The 22,208-nt window shown below is 41.2% G+C and overlaps 1 protein-coding gene across 5 annotated transcripts in view; it reads right to left on the bottom strand.

The window, feature by feature from the left end:
- The window catches only part of CRACDL (CRACD like), a 65,652-nt gene that overhangs the window by 39,512 nt on the left and 3,932 nt on the right, over positions 1-22,208 (bottom strand). For 2 of the 5 annotated variants that reach the window (XM_063149771.1, XM_063149767.1), the window contains exons 1-2: positions 4,947-5,221; positions 4,800-4,863 (exon numbers count right to left, since the gene is read on the bottom strand). The exons of 1 other annotated variant lie outside the window; for it this stretch is intronic. The gene's annotated coding sequence lies outside the window, so the exon portion shown is untranslated. Of the gene's footprint in view, positions 1-4,799; positions 4,864-4,946; positions 5,222-22,208 lie in introns of those variants that run through there. 2 more of the 5 variants (XM_063149768.1, XM_063149769.1) reach the window with 2 other exon arrangements.

A 22,208-nucleotide genomic window follows, 5' to 3' on the forward strand; every position in this document is an offset into this window, starting at 1 on the left:
GCAGCAATAATCTCAGCAAATATAACCTCTGGTGAGCCATTCTATATGTATCACCTCCAGCTGCTGCTTCAGACTTGCAGACTTTTGAAAGTCAAAACCCTGAATGCAGCCTAATAGTTTTTACTGCCAGCTTGTCAGAAATCCAGAGGCAAGTCTCTAGTGTGCCACCTGCCCAAGCCCACTCATTCCCTTGGACTGGGAAGTAGAAAGCATAGCAGAATCACAGAATTGTTAGGGTTGTAAGGGAGCCCTGGAGATCATCTGGCCCAAGCCCCCTGCCAAGGTAGGGTCACCTGGAGCAGGTGACAGAGGAATATGTGCAGTGGGTTTTTAAATGTCTCCAGAGAGAGAAATTCCACAGCCTCCCTGGGCAACCTGTTCCATTGCACTGTCAGCCTCATACATAAAGAAGTTCTTCATATTGAGGTAAAACTTCTTGTGTTTTAGTTTATAGCCTTTGTTCTCATCCTGTCACTGGGCACCACTGGAAAGAGTCTGGCACCATCCTCCTGACACCTGCCTTTGAGACATTTATATCCATTAATAAGATCTCCTCTCAGTCCTTTCTTCTCTAGACTAAACAGGCCCAGCCCCTGCAGCCTCTCCTCACAAGAGAGGTTCCATGCTTCTCCTGATGTTTTTCAAGTCGTTCCTCCCAGAGCAGGGACCAGAGCAAGCCTGTCATGCAGAAATGATGCTCAGCTCCAGGCCGGTCCCTTGGTCCAGAGCAGCATAGACTGAGGTGCCCTCTCTGGCCTAGGGCCCAGATCCCCCTGGCACCTTGTGGGGTACTGGAACTCAGGAGGCAAAGGGAATGTGATCGTGCTCCCCAGGTCCCCACTGGAAGGGGTTCCATGAACCACAGATGGGGAATACTCTGTGAGAAATGTCTCCCTTTTCCCACTTGTCCCCAGCCTCTTCTCCTTTCTGCCACTGGGACAGAAGTTCTTCCCATCCCCCTCTGACATGATAAACACCTTCCTTGTTAAACTCCTCACTGCTTAAGATCTCTGTCAGAAATCTCTTGCGTGCACACTTGCCTCTGGCAGCACCTCGCTCTCAGCAATGGAGAGAGGAAGACATTTCAGGAATGAATAAATCTAAATCACTTCACCTGAAAGAGACACTCCTCTGCAGAGGAGATCTCTTCCTTTCTGCCCCTTCTAAACCTAATTTTCAGGTTCCTGTATAGCCTTTGGGGCTTACTTGGCAAGGGCAATAAGATGGTGGGGACAGGAATGTAAAGCCATTTGGAGACATCCCATTTATCCCCAGGCTCCCTTTTCTGAATGTACCACAAATGTTTTACTTCAATTCTCAAAAGCCCAGTGAGACACAGGTTATTAATTCATGACTATGACAAGATTATTATGGTTAATTTAACATGTGCAGGCACTTAAGTAACTACTGTTGGGAAATATTTGTCATTAATTCAAAAATTTCCTGCCTGTAATTTGGCAAATATAAATGCAAGTGTGCAGCAGAAATCCAGCATGACATAAAGAGCACTCATCTGCCATCACCTTGTGATGTGACTGTACAATGCTTGATCTCTGCCTTATTTAAATAAGCACAACAAAATATACTGCAGCATTCATAAATGAAATGCCATTGACATTCATATGCTAGAAAGAACCCAGATGTAGAAAGAGAAAAAGAGAAGCAGACAATATCCCCATGGGCAGCAAAAGGGACACCATTGGGAGAGAGTGTGGCAGAGTAATATTCCTAATCAAAACTCAAAAAGCAAATCTGTGCATAGGAAACCCTCCTTGTGTGGGTTTCTCTCCCACCTCCTGTGGGTCTGCAATAATTCCTACCAAGGCAGGTGATGCAGAGGGAAGCCACCAAAGTGGTTTCAGTCAGGAGCAACTTGTCTCTCGGGCATGGCACAGACCTCCAGGGTCACCCCTGAAGGTGTGTACCATGCCTAGGGAAGAAACTCCTTGGAAGGAACTCCCTGCTCAAACTGCTGTGTTTTGCTTGCTTTCCCAGGGAGGTAGGTGAAAATTCCATGTGTGTGGAGCTAGTTACAGTAACAAATCAGAAACTCAAGTCCAAAACAATCAATCCCACAACATCTTAGAAGGGTCCCAGCACTTCTTGGCCTTTGCTGGTCCCTTGGGTAGGTCCAAAGTCAGATGAGTCATTTTGCAAACAAAGGCTCTTTAGCTCTGTGGTTTTGCAAGACCTATCACTATCAGATGCATCCCACCTATCAGGTCCTTCTCATTGCAGGAGCTCCATGCATTGCCTGGACTTTTTCAGTTCTGTCACGTGGTGAAAACTCCTTAAGAAAATCCTGAGGAATGTTTTGATACACTTATATCTTTGAGCTTCATATAGGTGTTTCAGAATAAAATTTGGGAACATACTATCAGAGCAAATTTCCTGAGCATTCAGTGCAAGCAAACACTCAATATAAGCCCTTCACAGGTTGATTAAAGTCTTACTTTGAAAATTATTCAAATTCAAATGCTATTCCAGAACTTGGTAACTGATGGTTAGAAAATCCCAGACTAAATGACCAGTGTATACCTGTTTGGTTTTGTGCTAATGTAATACTTTCCTTGAAGGAGCCTTTTTCTTTTGCCACAGGTATTTAGAGAAGATGTCTATCTCCCCTTTCAGTCTTCAGCTGCAAAGCCAAATAAGTCATGGCATCCCAATTTCCTCACAGATAGAAGCTCTCCATTATCCTGACATTTTACTAACTCTTCCCTGCACCTGCCCTACTCCAAGCTCACCCCTTCTGGCAGCCAGATGCCCAGAACCAGACACTGGGTCCCAGGCAGCCTCTATAGTTAAATGACACAAAGATAACTCTTGGATTTAAGCTTCCCAGCTCCTAGTTAGGCTTGCATATGTTGACAGACAAATAGAGAGAAAGCATTCACTTGCCTCCTCTTGACTACTGAAGAGTCCAAGTACATGTTTGAGCTATTTGCTATCAAGAAATACTGTTCATGCAAGGCCAGTGTTGCAATAACCTTTCCAGACTTGGCTCTTTCCTAGGTCCAACCACTCAGATGCTGCTGCTGACTGCCAATACCAGACTACAGGACCCATTCCAGCTTCTTTTCAAACCCTGAAGTGCCAACATACGCTCCCTTGGCTGAATTTGCAAGGGCCCAGCCATCTGTGTATCTACAGAGTGTCTCTGGTGTAGGTATAATGGGAAAATATTTAGCCTTTTACATGCAGTTGGCAAATATACTAGCTCAAGCCTGAAGAAATTCTGATCCTCTTTGCTTAAGGGCCTGCTTTTTTTAAACATTTTAAAAATATTTGTGAGTTACAGCAATGGGTAGGGAATGAGATATCTAGCAGAGCTCCTAGCTCTGCCAGAAGAGCACTATTCAGAGGACACTACCAGGCCTTGTGAACAGAGAAGAGATCAGGAGGTGCTGGGTGACCTAATCTCTCAGGTCCCACGCTGTGCTCTGAGGGTGCTATTTTACTGAGAGCTAGATCTAAGCTACTGAAGAGGTTTGTGCTGTTAACTGCCTCCTGAAAGTTGTTGACCTAGAGACCAGAACAATTAAATGAAATGTGAAGCACCTCCTCAAACAGATATTTTTCCTACTCTGTCCTACATCCCCTAATCAGACAGTAGTATGAAGTTACACACTTGGGAGAGCTTTTTTGTAATAAAGGACATGGTGAACTGCATGAAGATACTGACCTGGTATATATTTTTTCACTCTTCTTATGTGGACACACAGCCTGCAAGTCCTAGGAATGAATGCATGAGCACTCCCAGAAGTATGATAGAGACAAAAAGTCTCAGATACCAAATTGGACATGCACACTTAAAAAGCAGCTGCTGTATCAGGTATGCAACATGAGACACCAGGAATTGTTTTTCTGAATACTAAATGTGGAAAATATCAATTGAAGCTGCACTTAGTCTCTCTGAAGAAATCAGCTTCTGAATGCCTTAGAGTCAGCACGCAAATTAAACAGCACCATATTAGAAATAATTAAAATATATTGCTTAAAAATAATCTGGTCTTTTATGTCCCTATTCAGAATCCACCACTACAACCTTCTGTGCAAAAATCATATAAACATGCTTAGAGTGCACCTGCCCCAGAGATGTGCAGCCAGATCTTTGGCTGATGTCACTAGACATGACTTTGCACAAGTCAATTTGATCTGTATCAATTCATATTTCTGAAGAGATGGAATATGCTGCTTATAGACTTCTGAAAAAGGCAAGTTAAACAGTTTGTATGTACCTGGAAACATTAATTTCCATGTTTTTCAAAACATGAAAACTGTATTTTCTGTTAAGAGTGGTCCTTCAGAAAACTACCGTGCCAGCCCTGTACCAGCACTAGATATGAACATACTCTGGTTTGATTCCACCATCTCTACTATTTGTGAGAAGAGAAGCTACAACACAAGGGACACTTTTTTTGTTTGTAATTATTTTTCTTAGAATGGCACATCGCTCTAATTTTTACATTTGACAAACGGTTTCTGCTTGTAATCTACCACAGGGAAACAAAATCCCATTGTGTTACTAACCAGAGGCAATGATTGCTGGCCTCTGCAAACAATACACAGCCAGAGGGACTTGCTGCTTTCTATTTTGCAAATATGCTACCAGCAGTGAGTTGCAGTGAGAGCATGGCAACCAATAACTCTTGATCGCTTAAAGATTTTTCATTAGCCAGTTCTACAATAAATTAACCAGAAAAGTTTAAAGGTTGTTTTCAGCAATTTATATATAAACACACACCACAAAGAACAAGGGAGGACAGTTCATCTTTCTACTTAACTTTTTTACTTACCACCCAATGAAACTTTAATAAGTACAAAGGCAGGTCAATAGTCCCAGAAGTGAATGTTGTGCACCTGTGTAACCAAGAAACACATTTCACCTGGAGGAAAACAATCCTTAAAGTACCTCAGACATAAACTTTCTTCAGGCTGCTTACCTGCGTAGGTTCCTGTTTGTCAGATTCAACACACCACAAAAGGCTACTGGTGTTTCAGAAGGGATCTGTCACCTTGCCAGACATTTAAGTGGTAGCAAAACCAGCAGAGGCACTTTCAAGTTTGTGCAGAGAATTCTGAAAGTCTCAATTCCGTTCAGCTTGGACAGTGCATCCTATGCCTCGTCAGAGAGCCAGCATGGGGCTACCCTGCCTTCCCAGAGCATGAGTTATGAGCACTGCCCTGATCCTTCCCCAAGTGATCCCTGGATCTCACACGGAAGGAGTCGGTCAGAGCAAAAAGCACCAGTATCCCCCAGTTGCTAGGTAACAAGCAGGGAGATCCTGACCTGAATTCTTAGCAGAGGCTGATGTTACTCAGGAAGCTTAGCTGGGTCCTTCCTGGAAAGGGAGGGCCATGCCAAAAGTTACTCCTGGCTTTGTAAAGGCCACTGCGTGGCACCCAGGACAAAAGAACAGGTGCTGAGCTATTTTTATGATAAAAAGGCACCTGTTGTGAAAATAGGAAATACACACACAAAAATGGAGGGTAACATTTTCTGCTCTTCATGCCAATGAAACCAGAAAGTTTTTAACCTTAAAATAAGATCTATTTCAAATCTGGTCATTAAATAAAGCGGAAGAAACCACCTACCATAGGCACAGCTTCAACATTAACAAATGCAATGAGAAAATATTAAGCATATAAAAACAAAAAAAAAAATGTTATCCCATACACAACACTATGAAGCATAATCTAAAGCCAAAAACTCAACATAGGAAACTGAAAGGAAGCAAATCAGAGAAGTTTATGATGACACAAGAACTCTGCATTTTCTGGCCATGTAAATATTTTAAGTTATTCCCATGTCATTGTATTATTTACTCTATTTAGCTGGCAAATTCCTCAGGATGTATTTTCTAAAAGATTAAAAGTAAATGCTGAGCCAGACCTGAAGAGCTAAAGTGCCTCTGAGTCCCTTGGATGGGGTATACCCAGCCCTATCATCCTGTAGAGCAAAAGGAATTAATGCCTCCTCATATGCAGCATAACACGAATGCCAAAGACCCAACTATCTGGAAAAGATGCCTGCTTGCTTTCTACTGGCTCCAAGGCACTTCTTGGCAAAAATGGCATGAAAACCGTGCTGTGCACCCCACATGTGGCAAGGCTCCCACAGGCTGGAGGGGCCCATGAGGCTGGGAGGGCTGAGGGGTATCAGTGCAGAAACAAGTCCTTTCACTCCAGCCAGCTGCTTCTCCGTCACATCTGAGCACATTCTCACACGTGGGCAGCTCCCTCGTTGCTCAAGTAGATTCTGCCAGTCCCAGACAGGAATATCTGTGAGGATATTCAGCTCATACTCCAGCTCAGCCAGGGCAGTAGCTTCCATATCTCTACATGAGTTTGCAGTGGGTGTACCTATCTCTGTTTGCAGCGGGTGTCCTTACCACACAGCCACCATGCAGGCAACTGCTCTCCTAAAGAAGGGTCTCAGGGCACAGGGGAACTGGCCTGTCATGTCTAGAGAAGTCCAGCTATGACCTTGGAAGGAATTACTCCACAATAGCCTTCTAGCTGGCAGAAACAAAGCAATGCTTTAATGGAAGGGAAGGGCACACAAGTGCCATTGCAGAACGCCAGCCCTGCTCAGATGTGCAATGGTACACCTGGTGCTTACTCCTCATGCATGCAGTGTGTCCCCAAAAAGGCTCTCCTTTCACTGCAGCCAGCTCCAGTGGCCCTATAAATCTCTGTTCAGCACAGGCCTGAGGTCAGGAAGCAGTCTCTTAGCCATGCTTCAGACCTCTCCCACCCCATAAACGTGCCTATTTATCCAGGGAATCAGTCTATCCCTGCAGCAAATATAACTGCCCAAAAGATGAGTATTATGGTGCTTCAAGTACCTTTCTGAACAGGAGCCAAAGCTCATCATATTAATAGGAAAATTAAAGTTATTTTGTTCATTTCCCTTTCTTATTTTATTGTAGAAACAGGAAGATGTCAGAGTTAAGTCCTATCCCATAAGCACTTAAATTTCCAAACATAATACTTACGAATTCCACAGTCTGAATTCAGCAGGGTTAAATTAATCCAGGTTTTAAATAGACTCAAAACATAAAAATCCCTGTGGATAACCAATAGGCATTTGGAGGAAACATACTGAAAATTTAAGATATTAAATATATGCTCATCTGCTGCCAAAGAAAAACTGATTGTGTAACAACACAGCACGAATCAGAAATCACAGCTTTGTGCAGTGCAACTGATTTTTAAGCAGTGCAGATACTCTGAAACAATCTTCTGATGAAAGGCCATCTTACAGATACCATCACCAGGAGGCAAAACAGTGCAGAGAATTTACTCATATAAATATTAGTGTTTTAGATAGCTCTAGACTAATATTTTATTATCGATTCAGCTTTTGCAAGCCAAGTCAAGTGCATGGCACTTCAGTGCATTTTTTCCTACAGATTTTTCCAAATGGTCTTAATGTTCAGCCATGCAACAAGCTGCATTAAATAGCAGATATTAGAGAAAACTTGGCAAGATCAAAGGTGTGGCAAATATAAGCTTTTACTAGTGAGGTCCTTAGTGGAGGCAAAGAGAAATAAAAAGACACAAGCATGGTAGATTTGAGAAGAAATGGAGAACTGCTGAGCCCAAAAGAGAGAGGAAGAAGAAAATAATTTCAGAATTCATGTAAAAGTTAGAAAAAATATGTAGATGGAAACAATGCTGTGGGAAAGGCTGATTCCATGGAAAGCACAAACTGAGGACCTCTCCTCTCTTCTAACATTTCCTCCAGTCATGTCTTGAACAGCAAGAACAGGTAAGTAGTAAAATGGATTTAAGTGGGGTAGAGAAAATTCACTCCATGGTGTTAAAAATAACCTGTCACATCTTGCTATTGTCTAAACTGGCATAACTCCACCAGCTTCATTTTATGCCAGGTTAAGACTTGGTCAAATGCAATAAGAGGAAGGTAGCAGTTCCTCTTACATGTTTCACTTTGCCTGCAGGCAGGCTTCAGCAAATGGCATGTCTATTCCAGAGGAACATACTTAATGAAGGATTTAATCTCCTTGATGAATACAGAAGGATGCCAAAGTACCAAACTTGTCAAACACACCTTGCAACAAAACACACTGTTAAAAATTCGCTTTACTTGGCTATATACTTGTAAAGCCATGTAAAACAGACAGCTCCACATTGCCTGACTTCAACCCCTGAAAGTCAAACACAGCTGTCCAAATCCCTCTGCAAAGGTGTAGTGTCACAGTAATTGAGATGGTCCCTAATCTGCTCACATCTCCCTGACATCAGTGACACAGTGCCGAGAAGTCTCCGTGTTGTTGGGCGCAGAAGGAGCTGCGTGGAGCGCTGATTCACGCTGCTGAATTGTAACCAAGCAACACTGCCAGCATCTCTCCAGCCCATTGTTCAGCTGAGCTGGGGGGAATAGCAGCAGAACAGCACTGAAAAAACCTGCCAAACTCCAACTTCAATTAAAGGATACCATCCCTCTAACACTCTGCATAGTAAATTCTTTAACCAAAATTTAACAGAAATAAACTGCTACTTCCCTCTCAGCAAAGATAATGACATGCCAGAAGGCAGCAATTAATTTCTGTGTGTCCAGGACCTCTCATAAACCATCTTTACAAAAGCAAGAGTTGAAATTTACTTGACACAAGAAAATGCAGGGCAATGAATTATTCATCTGAGCAGAGGGACAGAAATACTGCCTTTTTGTTAGTCTGGCTATTAGACACTGAGAGAAACTAAAGAAAACTTTCTCAGATACGGCAACCAATCAGTAACAACACAGATGAAATGGAAAGAAAATAGCTATTTGAAAATTTTGTTCAGTGAGAGTTGGCAACTTTTTCCCATGTAAAGTCTGAAAACAACAGTTAATGCACAAAACACTCCTACAACATCATCATTCATGTGAACCTTATTATCAACAGAGGCATTAAAAACTTAGGTTACAATACTGAAATATTTTTCCTTTACTGCAGTTAAGTGGTGGGATTATTTGTTCTGTTTAATGCCACGGGCCTGGATATCAAGGACAAAATTCACTGCACAATTATCCACTGTTGCCCTTCATGGAAATAAGACAACACAGTCTGCTAACAAAACTGTTGGCTACTAGATGTTTTTGCAATGTTCAACAGTATCCCCATTTTACCAGAAAAAGAAAAAATCATGTACAAATTAAGAATACAATACTGAATTGACTTGGTTTTATAACATAAAAGACAGGCTAGCAGCTGTAGGCATTTCTCAGAGCATAAAAACCAAAAGCACTGACCTGTAAAATAGAAATAGTAATAACATCTGCTAGACTTCTGGGCTCTGAAATCACATTCCCTGAGAGCAAGTTTCCAAAAGAAAGGCTGGGCACTTATGTAAGATACCAATTCCCTTTTCAAGGGACAATGTTTCTCTTTTGAAATTTTACATAAAAGCCTAACAAAAAAAAACCATAAAAGTGCAAAGCCACAAACATCTTTCTTCTCTGGGAATTAATGTAGTAGGTCCAAGTAACAAAATGCCACGGCATTGGCATAGATTTATCAGTGTCTTTCAGAATTTGTGATATCATAGAATCATAGAATGGTTTGGGTTGGAAGGGACTGTAAAGATCATCTAGTTCCAACCCCCCTGCCATGGGCAGGGGCACCTTCCGCTAGATCAGGCTGCTCAAAGCCCCACCCAACTTGGCCTTGAACACTTCCAAGGATGGGACTTCCACAACTAATATTAGATCACCCTCTTTGCTTACTTCCATGCTTATCTTTCTAGTCTCTTTCTACAAATGAGTTTCCTAGGTGTGGTCTTTTCAATCCCATCATGGGGGATCAAGCAGTTCTGTATTCACTGTTCTGTGGTATCCCCAGGACCTTAGGCAGGAATGCTGCTGCTTAGGCTTGATAGTTTAGGATCCTTATAAATCCTCAACAGTGCCACAGGCATTGACACTACACAGGACTCCTTATAGGCTCAAAGCCTGCTCTCTCATGGAATGAGTTCCCACCAACTTCCTCTCAACGTGAGCAGATATTTAAAGCAGAACTTTGTCTCATCATCTTCTCTCCCTTCATATGTTTGCCAGATGGTTTTATTTAATGTCTGTTCTCTGAATTGGCTCTTAGATTGATTTTTTTTTTCCTTTACATTTGCCATCTGCTGGTCCAAACAGCTGAATGATACACTTCCTTTTCAATCTCATGGCATAAATTCATTCTTGCTGTCAACTTGGCATCCAAAATAGTATGGCAGGCAGACTGGCAGATCTGGGTAATGCCTTGCTCCACCAACAGGAATTTTCTCCTTGCCCCTTTGAGAGCCATTAGCTAGGAGCAAAGTTTTTAAGAGGGAACAAAGTACAAAGCCAGAGCAAAGACAGGTACCAAGAAGAACTGTGAACTATGTACAGTGATGGAAAGTGGTCTGTGTTGCAGCTATTTCTTGGAAGCAGGATTTGCAGCCCCAGCAGCTGGCTGTGCGTGTTCTGGTACAAAGAGAAGACATCAAGTTGTGCAGCAGCTAAGTGCAGAGAATTGCATGTGGACTTCCAAAAGAAACAAATGCTGCAGGGGAAAAGCTTGACTTGGAACTTCAAATAATTTTCCAGAGTCTTCAGCAACTGTCTCGCTCTTTTCAGTGAAAATGTATGAGGACTCTTGAAATAACTGATTTGGATATGGGACCATGCCTGCACCCTGCAGGTTGCCCACCCTGGGCCCGCTACAGGGGCAGTGCCAGAGCAAGAGCTTGCAAAACTGCAATAGCAGCTGGCTGGGAAGGGTGTCAGGAGCAGGACAGAAGCTGCATAGGAGGAGGAGGAAGGGCAAGGTGACAAAAAGTCTTGTTATGACCCCACCTAAATGCCTAGCAGCAAGGTATTATGGAGCTGCCTGAATGCGCATGTTTTACCTGTCTTGTTGCATTAAACTCAGAATTTTTTAGAGACTATTCTGTCTTGAGTGTTTGCACAGTTCCAAGCACAATAGCTTCTTGTGCTGGTTGAGTCCTTTGAATACTGTAAGAATACAATTAAATAATAAGAGCAGTAAAAACCTTGATACTATTCATACTTGAGAAGATCTCACATGGCTCTGGAAAAATCACAGCCACAGCAACACTCTCAACACACACATTTTCTAATTCTCTCATTACTATTGTGGCCTTCTTTTATAGGTAAAGACAGAAAAAACGTCATGAAAAGATATTAACTGTATTTCACGTCTGAATGCCACAAAAGACCAACAGCTTATCCAAACAATCTAAGTGAACAAAAACTTGAGAACTCCTACTTAAATGCTTCTCTGTATATTTAAATTTGCAAACACACTTGTCTTTTTCTGTTTCCCCTGTGGCTCAGCTGACAGCCAGCAGCCTGTCTACTCTCCCTGCATTACATGGTCAGTAAGTGGGAACAGTGTCACGTTTGCAGTGTCTTTATCTCTTAATGTTTAGATAAATGCTCATACTACAGAGCTGGTCCTAGTTTTCCAGAGCTTCCTACCAAGTTATGAAGGTAATAAACCTAACCAGGTGGTTCAGTGCCCTTGGTCTCAGCAGCTCTGACCCAATGTCCATTGAAGCCTAAAGAAAGATTCCTTAATTAGCCAGTTAATGTCAAATCAAGTGCAATTAGGCTTGAGTGCCACTGAAGAATAAGATGCATAAATTCTTTTGCAATGCAAATTCCTTTGCTGCTGAACTGTATGGAATTGACCCACCTGCTCCAGGTCTCCATGTAACCTCATACTTTGTACACCACCCAATGTTCAAGGGAGGGGTGCTGAGAAACAGATTTCTTGAAATTCCCAAGCTGCTTTATATGCTTCACATTGGTGGTTCACAATCAGATTTATGGTTGTCACCATCATGAATGGAAGGATAAAAATTCAGTGACAAGTTATGAAATGTTACATCTGCTCAAAAAGGTAGAACGACCAGCCAAAACCAATGTGTCAAAGAAATGTGTAAAACAGCTCCAGATTTAGCCAGATCCAGCACAAGCCAGGCCTATATTTGAAAGCTGCACTGGTGCAGATGTTAGTAGGTGTATGAATAAAGGATGGGAAGACTGTACCACCAGTTTACATATCCATGGTAACTAAGAGAGGATCTCCTGAGAAAAGGAGCTGTGAGATGGGGAACAAAGAATTCTTTTCCCCTTTGAGGGCTAAACAGCTCACACCATCTAGTGAGATTATTTAGGCTGAGGACATGTGCACCTCTGTATTGTAAGAGCAACAAGGAAAAGAGAACAACACAGCACCTTCAGTCCTCAGAGGGCTTGTCTAGCCTGCACTGCAGTCCATGTCTCTGCATGCTCACAGCTCTTGTTCCACCTAGGCTGCAGTTGATGCAAGCACACCCAGTGGCCCTTGAAACAGCCCATTATAATACACATAATACAGTACAGTACCCAAGGCATACACAGACTGGTTGGGATGTGAAGACTACAGAAAGAAACAATGGCCTTCTATGCAGCTCTCAGCATCCACCATTTAGGCACCAATCACAGAACCATTTAGGCTGGAGAACATCTTAGAGACCATCAAGTCCAACTGCTAATCTAGCACTGCCAAGCACCAGTGTAGCTCATTTCCCTGTGTGTATGAGTACGCTCTGAATACATTTATGATGACACAACTGCATCAGCTCTAGGCTGGGTTTTACAATTTTTACTGATTCATGACTAGCCATAAAAGTTCTACTACTATTGAAGGACAATGTCCAGAGGAAGCATGAGCAATTTCAGAAGAATTAAAAAGCCAAAACTCCATGCAACACAAAGTGATATCAGTGTTCTCACACATGTACCATGATTCAAATAATTCAAAGGGCAATCACTTGAGTTCCCAAGCGCCCTGTGTTCCTCAAACAACACTCACAGAACTGCCATCTATCTCCATTTCCTTACAGCCATCATTGGAGCAGGAGGGCAGTACTACCACTAGCACTGAGCTGAGCCCATCTGGCCTGGATTCTGGGTGCCTGCATGCAGAACTGCCAGGCAGAAATCAGACAGAAGAGAAGAAATTGGCACCCTCTTTCATGCTACTGTACATAACTCTGAAGCAAAAGGATGAAAAATTTCTACAAATACAGTTTCTTTTAATAATCTCCTTTTCTTATTCTCCTGCCCCTGCGACAATTTTTAGTTTAAGATATGTGATTCCAATTCTCCAGCTTATTTCGTGCCCAGGTTTTTCTTGGATTTTACTAGAGGCAAGAGAGACTGATATCAAAAAGAAAGGGGAAATAGAAAGAAAATTGAGGAAAACAAAGCCTTTACATACCCAGAAAGTCATCTGAACATCCAAAGAGAAGCAGAAAAGTTCCTTCTTATTTTTAAATATATCTTCTCTTTCCAAGCTATACTAACTACATGGTATGTTTTTAAATAATCTGTTTTAAAATAAGTTGGGTGTGATCTAGTTACTAAATATTGCATGATTTGATTTGCTAACTACACAGCAGAGCAAATTACTTTCCTAATCTAGAATAAGATGTAAAATTCTACAATGCCTTTAAGAAAATGGGACTTAAGTAACTTTTATTTTTTCCAATGACACAAAAGCCCAGGAAAAAGTAATTTTCTATTTTAGTTGGTTTTCAAAGTCTTAGAATTGACAGTTGCATGTAAACAATTTACATCTTCATTTTTACAGTTACATGAAATCAGCATTGATTTATGCAGCACACAATGTCTTTATTTCTTGATTAACTTCCCTTTAGGTTTTCACTGTAAGCCAGTGATATTTTATTAGAGACAACAGCGATACTTGTATTAATTGTATTAATTTCCTTCATTATATTCAGTCACTCATAGCTTTGGCAGGTGGTGTAACTTTTAGGTCCTTCAAGTGAGGGGACAAAAGGATGAATAACTTGGAATGGTGTAACTGGAGTCCACCCCACACACAAGAGGCAGGTTGGTTACAGCTCCCCAGTGAACTTTGGTTCTGACACACTCAGCCTTGTGCTTTGACTCAGCAAAGTAAATAATGCTCTTTGCAAGCAGTCTGCACAAAATTGCCAGGGCGTTATGGTTTAACAAACAGCATCTTATCAGGCATTACGCATCCAATATAATTAATTAAGACATTTAAAAACTGAAATGGTCTCACCCAGTATTTGGCAATTTCCTCTTCGTAAGCAAAGTGGCTGAGTAATAGGAAACATCACACAGGCTAGCTAAAAGTTGAGGATTATTTTGATAATGAACCTTCTCATGTAAGTAGATCATTTGCATGTTCCTATCACAGTAGCACTCTTACCTTCACTAGCAAATGGCTTTCGCTTCCTTACCCTAAATTTTTAAGGCAGATATTGTCTCCAGATCACTACAAACTTTACAGACTGTTGGGGAGTAAAAAGTTTTAATAACATCACAGCAGACTCTTGGGCTGAGCTAGTATAAGCACTCAGCTTCAGTCTAATTCTAACAGCCAAATAAACAGTTAGGATGATGCTCAATGCTATTGGAAATTCCAGCCACATTCCATACCAAAGACTGGACTGAGAAAACAAAATGGTGTAATCACTTATAAATACAATGAATAAAACTAGATTGGTCACTTTCATTTTGCCCCATGCTTCAGAAACAGAGGCTATTAAAATAACAACTAGTCAGATACAAAAAGCTAGGAGGAAATGAGACTCTATATGATGGAAATACAGCTGACAAGTGCAGTGCTGTGTAGGAACAGATGTGGTTGAAAAAACAATGAAATACTTTTCAGCAGAATTTGCAAGTTTGTTTTGTGGAGGTAGAACCAAGAAGCCCTTGCTGGAGGTTCTCACACCACCATCCACAGACCCAAAGTACCTAGGAGCTCAGCAGGAGGTTGAGATGCACCTATCTGCATACATGGTCCTCTTGTCTTGTGACTCAGCTACAGCTTGTGACTTTCATTCAGAATAAGAAGGCAAAGCAGCTGAGCTGGTTACTAAACCAGACTGTTGAAGCAATGTAAGTAAAAACTAAGAATCTGATTTAAAACTCTAATTGTCAGTATGTTGCTTTGACTAAGGAACTTGTGACACCAGGCTCATTGCAAGAGTTGCAGACAATATTTCAAGAAAACTGACCAAAAATTGTTGTGTATACATGACAATTTACTGTGCTCTCTGCTCACAGAATCATTTCATATCAGATTCACAGGATTAGCTATTGCTAAAAACATCCTCTCACTGTGAGAAAGGTCATGGAAACAACCTCTTTACTCTAGAGGAGGCAGCACTTCCTTAAAGTACTCCATCAGAGTCCAAATAAAAACACTCATACGCTTATGCTAACAGTGTTGAGTTACACAAGCACAGGTAACCAGTTTTAAAAGCATAATTTTGTCAAAACAGCAGGCTAGCTACTATTATCCTTCTGTATAGTGCAGACTCAATGCAAATGTCAGAGGAGCCAGACTGTTTACTCAGTTCAGGTATTTCTGAAATGGACTGACCTTCAGTGTCATAAAACTTTGCCTGTTCAAGGGTTGAAGCCCACTTGGGGACCCTGGATTATCAGATATGCACTGGTATATTATTACAAACCCATGATTTCAACTTGCTTCTAGGAAAGAAATATACTTCTTTTCCTCCTATCATCTTCTACTGTTAAATTTCAAGTTAATAACCCCTTGTTGCAACTGGTTTAAGCATTACTGAAGCAATTCAAAGCAAGAGTAAAATGCAACAGACCTTCCTTATCCAAGGACATAATGAAAGAAACAGAATCATTATATATATATATAAATATATATATATATGCATGGCAAGTCCAAAGGAGCAACTCATGTTCTGGGGCAGAGAGGTGTCCCTGAAGATTGCTATCACAAATGCAGGCATTGGTATGGCAGAGATGGTTCTCTGCAAAAGAAGAAAGCAAGGAAGGAGAAACTCTGCAGGGAAAACAGCAGCGAAGGCTGCAGAAAGTCTGAGTGAAAGCAAGAATAGTCATTGAAAAAAAATTCCTAAAAAGGGGTAATAATAGAGCACCACTTCACTGGGGGCAGAACAAAGTAGAGAGTGATGCTCAGAGAAGCCTCCCTTCTCTTCAATGAATTCTCCTTCATCCATGGAATCAAGGTTTTTTTGGGATTTCGTTTTTAATTACCAGGATTGTATCTGGCTTCATCATCAGAATAACATTAGCTAAAAGCCTGGTTTTGACCTAAGTTTTGACAGCCTCAGATCTCAAGTGAATCTAGGGACACAACCCAATTCTGACCTTGCAGCAGATCCTTGTTCTGTCTTGCCCACGTATGGCTTTTCACATACACTACACTGTGATCTCAAATGCCCGCGCAAAAGTGGGAGCAGCAGCAGATCGACTTTCAGGTGGCTTTTGTTGATTTCTTTCACAGCTGTGGGAAGAAATAACACTGGCACAGAAGAAAGAGAAGCAAGAGAGCCTGTTCTACAGCCAAGAGGCCACAGACAGGACAACAGCTCTGCAGCCCACCAAACCACAGGACCCTGTGCTCACAGGCTCCCTTCTCCTGTGCTGAACTCCAGCCAGTTTTCCCAGGAGCCATAATGCTCCTGACTGTACTCTGCACCCAGCTTACCAGACACGTTCCCTTCGCACCATCACGGCACCCAACACGACGCTCCTCCAGACACATTTGGGGGTGCCTCAGAAATTTTGTCCAGGACATAGAAGGAGCTGATTTCCTGAAGTCCTTTCAGCTTCTCTGCTGACTGCACTATGTGCCACAGTTTCTCAAAACTAATCTGCTGCTTCAGAGAAACACGAAACTTATGAGAACATGTCAATTCATCCACGATATATGCTCCTCTACAAATATGTAACACAGATTGGAACTGACATTCAAGATGACCCACACCCTATATAAGCCTCACAAAAACTGCCTAGTTATTCACTTTTCCAGCTTGGCAAACTAAGCCTCCATACTCAGTGTCAAGCTAAAACATTTGTTAAAATAATTCTTGGCTTCTTTCCACTCCAAACAAATTCATCAGACAGATATTTCAAGTCATTTTTGACTCAAGCAAGCAGAAGTAGGAAGGTACAAAAGTAGAAATGTAGGAGCCTTCATTCATTAGAATATGACTTTTTTTTTTGGTACACCTTTCTCTTCCACATAAGGATAATGGAAGGTTTTGGCTATTTTTGAGGTCACTGTCTCCAATTAAGAGAAATGCATGTGCTTTAAACAAATCAGACAACCGTGGAACAATTTTAATCCCTGAATGAATAAATCCCTTGGGGGACGTGGCTGCAGAGAAATCAATGGGTAATTCTATTAAGCCTTAATAGCAAATAAGGCACAATCTGGCTTCTACAATGAACCTCAAAGCCACAGATCCTGTCATAAGAATTTATCACATTTGTGTGATCAGTCATCAGTGTACAGAGTCCGATTATACCCAGAGTATCTTCTGCTTACAGCAGCTGTTGGAACAGTGTTGTACTAGACCATCTTTGAGTAATCTTACAGCAAAAGAAAAGACAGAAATAAGTGTTAGCTGGGTGAACACTCATTTGTTCCAGTGAACTCCTACTCTTGCCGGCACCCTGCTGCCCACTGACCTTACCTCCAGCCCCAGAGTGTAAAGAGAAGTGTGAGCTGTGACTCTGAGAAAATTGGCATTTGCTCCCACAGCCTTTCCCAGCAACACATAAATGACCTCCTTTGCCCTACAGACTGGAAGTGCTCTCTCTAGCTGTGGGATCAAACACGAATCATTCATACCATGCTATAAAAAGTCCACAGACTAGCACAGAAAATAGAACTGTGCTTTAAAAAAATCATCAAAACAGATGACACAATTTCCCCTCCCCTTCAATATACCTAAATGCTCACCTACTGACACCTGCCAGAGTAAGGACAAAATCACTTTGCTTGATGTGTTTGATGCAGCCTAGCCCATATCCAGGAGCCTCTGCCTCAGGCTGCCTCTGCTTTTGTAAGTGAAACACTCTCAGGACTGTCCTGTGGCACCGGGGACAATTCTTGAAACCAGACTGCTAAACTCCCAGGATCTTCAAAAGAGGTTGACTATATCCACTGTGCTTGCTGCAAACCATCGTCAGACTATCCAACCATGATTGTGTCCAGGGCTGTTCCAACAACCCAAGATCAATGGCAGCCTGACCCAGGAACATTTCCTGCACTCTTCAGTGGTTTAGATGCATATTCCCTGTCCACCTATCTGAATTGCTCAGGTCTGTAGCATGTCCAAGGCACAGGGCAGCTGCCTTCTCTGCTCAGAGAACCAAATTTACTTTCCTTGAAATCAGGGTATGTGAACAAGGAAAAAGGGTGAAAATGACACACATACAGCTACTACCCAGACATGTCTGCAGACATGGCACAGCCAGTGCTTACAAGTTCAGAAGTACTCCCTACAAGCACCCACTCTTCAGATAAATAGTTATTGAGGGTCAAGTTTTTACAGCCATTAAATACCTAAAAATAGAGATGGGAGCCATCACTTCTTGCAGTGAATAGGAATCATTATCCAATAAGATGCACAGCAAGAATTTGAGGTTAGGTGTCTCCTTCCTGTTGCAGTTGACTTGGATTTGTCCCTGAAGATGTTAAACGCTTCTGTTTTGTGATCCCTTTGTTATCTCTTTATATTAAAGTACAATGTCTCTAATTCATTACACTGGCTTATGAAAGAAAGAAATAATACAGGCAAGTGTTTTCCTCCCTCTGCTGGGTAAAAAAAAATAACATCTGTGTATTTCAGCTTTGCAACCTTGCTTCATGTCTATCTCTGAGCAAACAAATTGAAGTCCCGTGGAAGCTGCTCAGGTAAATTTCAACACTACCTGGTAGTGTGAGACACAAGACAGGCAGAAATAGTTAATTAGTTTAATTCACACTGGTTTCTCATTTGGTCAAAGAGGTTTTGTAGACATAATAAAAAAAAGGGAACCTTAAGTCATTAGAAAGAACAAATAATTTTCACAGTGACACTTGACTGTTTTCCCCCAGCATCCTTTCACTGATGCAAGTCACCCAGAACTCTGTAATCTGCACAGTCAGTTTGAAACACTGACGTACATCAAGCACCTCACTTTGAAAAAATAAACCAATATAGAAGCAAGGCACTCTTCACCAGTTGGTCCAGTAGCAATTAAACAAACTGAGTTTACAGTCTGCACCATACTTCATGTCACAATAAGATTTGAAAAAGAGCTAGGCTACAAGATTAAATAAAAACAAATCTATACTTGTGCTCCCATAATTTTGTATCAAATAACTTTTGAGAGAAGTACATATATAATTCAATATTTGAGACGGGATCTTATAAACCAGGCTGCTGAGGAGCAAGAAACCCATGGACCAGATACAGCCTATGACTTCACTTTGATAATTTTGGACTGAGTGATTGGAGGGGAATGCATTAGTACAAGAAAAAAAACTGAATCTGTGCCCTGCCAAATGGGTCTGACAGCTCTCCCTGGGCTGCAGGGGAAAAAAATTCTCATTTCTCCTATAAACCAATACTAGGAGAAAATTATGGCACACAGCTGATTGGCACAAGAAGCTGCTCCTCATTAACAGTTTCCATAAACCTTAATGGCAAGTAAGAGGGACAAAAGTAAAAAATGTTGTCCTCCTTATTTTAAAAACTGATTTCTTTTTCAAAGTTAACTTAGAAGTGTTCATGTTCGGAAACTACATCCAAAATACCTGAAATGGGCTCCATTTTCATAGACTGTTGAGTACTCCTCTCCATTAAAAAATCAACCTTTACTTCATCCACCTTCAATGTCTCAAAGACATTAGCCACCTAGGACAGGACACTTCATAAAGTACACTAACTTGTCTTTCTTCAAATACTCCTTTTTAAAATCCTCACACAACAGTCCTAATGAGAATAGCATTTTCTTTTTCTTGCTTGGATTACGTGCCCATGTGGCAAAATTTAGCTACCACTAAGAGCTTGAATGCACCAAGCAAGATATTGAGAAGGATCTCTGCAAGTCTGCATGTTCATTCATGTTTACAGAAGTGACATCACACAGATGATTGTGAGAGACTGAAACTGATTGGCACATTTTAACTGTTTGCTTAAATGATTATAAACTCCAGGTTTCTTATCTCCTCTTTTTGTTTCACACTGTCTTATATATTTGTTCTTGACATGCTGTTGAAGAAACTACGGGTTGATTTCTCTTTGACTAATGACATTAAATAAACTCTATTTTATTATGATGCTGCCACCTATAGTCTTTCTGAATGCCGCGTTACCTCTGCACAGGTTTGATTTTCATTTAAATTTCTAAAAATTACATTGTTTATCTTTTGCTAAAACTTTCAACATTACCCCACCCAGCAAGGAAAACAGCAAATAAAATGTTTGAGGGGACATGCTTTTGTCATCTTTCCTCTGGGATTTCTAGCCCCACTAAGTAATCTCCCCAGTTTTGGATACTCTGATGTTCTCTGATGAAGAGACTGCTTTCAGAAGGTCTGAGAACAGGTGACTCTGAGGTGAATATCTATTAAACCAGCATGAATGGTTCCTTTCAAACACCAGAGAGCATGCCTGAAAGCACTACACAACCAGCTTACAGTGCAGAAGATAGGGTGGAAACCAGATCTGAAGTTTCTGTGAGGCCTAAAAGAGAACTTTCCCCAGATACTCCCAAAAATACTCCATTAATGTTCTACTGTACTCTGATTAGGACCAGTAAGCAGAGACATTAATTCTCATCCTCTCCTGATGCTTTTCTGTCCCATAGTTTTCTGAACCTAACATCAGTAAGTGAAAATCAGACCTCAAACAGACCAGACATCCATGCCTTCCACTGCAGAGCAACACACAAAGTGATGTGGATCTGGAATCTCCCCATCCTGTAGCCCTACCAGTTGAGACCTAAGCCATGGGGATGTTTTGCACAGTGCTCCTACCTATGAAACTGTCAACTCTATGGTGATGCATTGAACACCACTACACCAACTCAAAAGGCCTGTAGCTGCAGAAATTTGTTCTTCTTCTAGGAATGGAATTAGAAGGACAGATACACAGATCATTCATCTGTCCCTCCTCAACCTCCAATTTGTCCAAGTACCTATGGAAACTCTTGGTGTCTCCATGGTCAGCTGATGCAATGCAAGCCCTGCATCTGCCAACCCCCAAATACCTTGAAAAAACCTTAGTGATACTGACTCCAGTATTAAGGAAAGAATGCCACAGCTGTTAGATTAAAAGAGCTACTAATTTTGATGGCATACAGTGCCCTGAGTCCTCTAAGTTCCACATTATATTGTATTTATAGCTTCTTTGTTCAGTTCTAGAATGTTTTCCATTTTAGGAAGGAAAGAAATCTACTCAAGAATCAAACAAACCCCATAATTCTAAAATACAGGCAGCTGATTGCATTGTATTAGACAATGAGTTAGAAGATGAAGCAGTTCCTTTGTTATATCCTACTTCTCTTTAAATAGCAGAATTGCTAAAGCTGTTGTGATAAAAGAAGAATGACATGGAGAATGAGAACTGTGTAATCTTCCCATCTCACTCACCACTTTAAGATACAAAGAAGTAAAAAAAAAAACTACCTGTCTCCATTGCCCAGAACTTTTATGTGCTGCAGATAAAAACAAACAAACCAAAACACACTGAGTTTTTAGCTTTTCAGGGATGCAATAATAAACAATTTCATTAAAAATAAATAGACTTTTTAAAAAATAAACTCCTTTTCTGTAAAAAAAAAAGAAAAAAAGAAAAAAAAAAAGGGAAAAAAAGCAGAGCTATTGTATATTTTTATCCACAGAATAAACAAACCATTTATGGGTACTGTATCTTAGCAGTGCAATCTGAAGCACTCCCTATAACTGTGTACTCTCAGGCGTGTCTTGCCTGTAAACTCAGACATTATCCCTAAAATCATTTAGTGTTTCCATAAAAGAAAAAGTTGTGCTGTCAAGTACTGTCAAGAAATTTTCCTTGAAGGACTCTGTTCAAAGCTACTTCTGTCTTAACTTAGCAACAAACTTCAGCAGAGAAGCAGCTGGCAGAGGACAGCACTGAAGGTGTGTGCCAGCTTATACACATGAAGGTTTCCACACTCCTGGAGCTGACTGATGAAGGCTGCTCTGCTGGGAGCATGGAGAACCACAGGCCTGAGAGTTCTGAGAAACAAAATGCAGTGGAAAAAACACCAAAGAAATCAGTGTGCTGTTTTATCTCATTCTCTTTGAACATCAACAGGCTGGCTAAAAAACCATTTACTCTAAGTAAATAGT

Source organism: Melospiza melodia, chromosome 2 (assembly GCF_035770615.1).
Source record: "Melospiza melodia melodia isolate bMelMel2 chromosome 2, bMelMel2.pri, whole genome shotgun sequence".
In the NCBI taxonomy this organism is placed as follows: Eukaryota; Metazoa; Chordata; class Aves; order Passeriformes; family Passerellidae; genus Melospiza; species Melospiza melodia.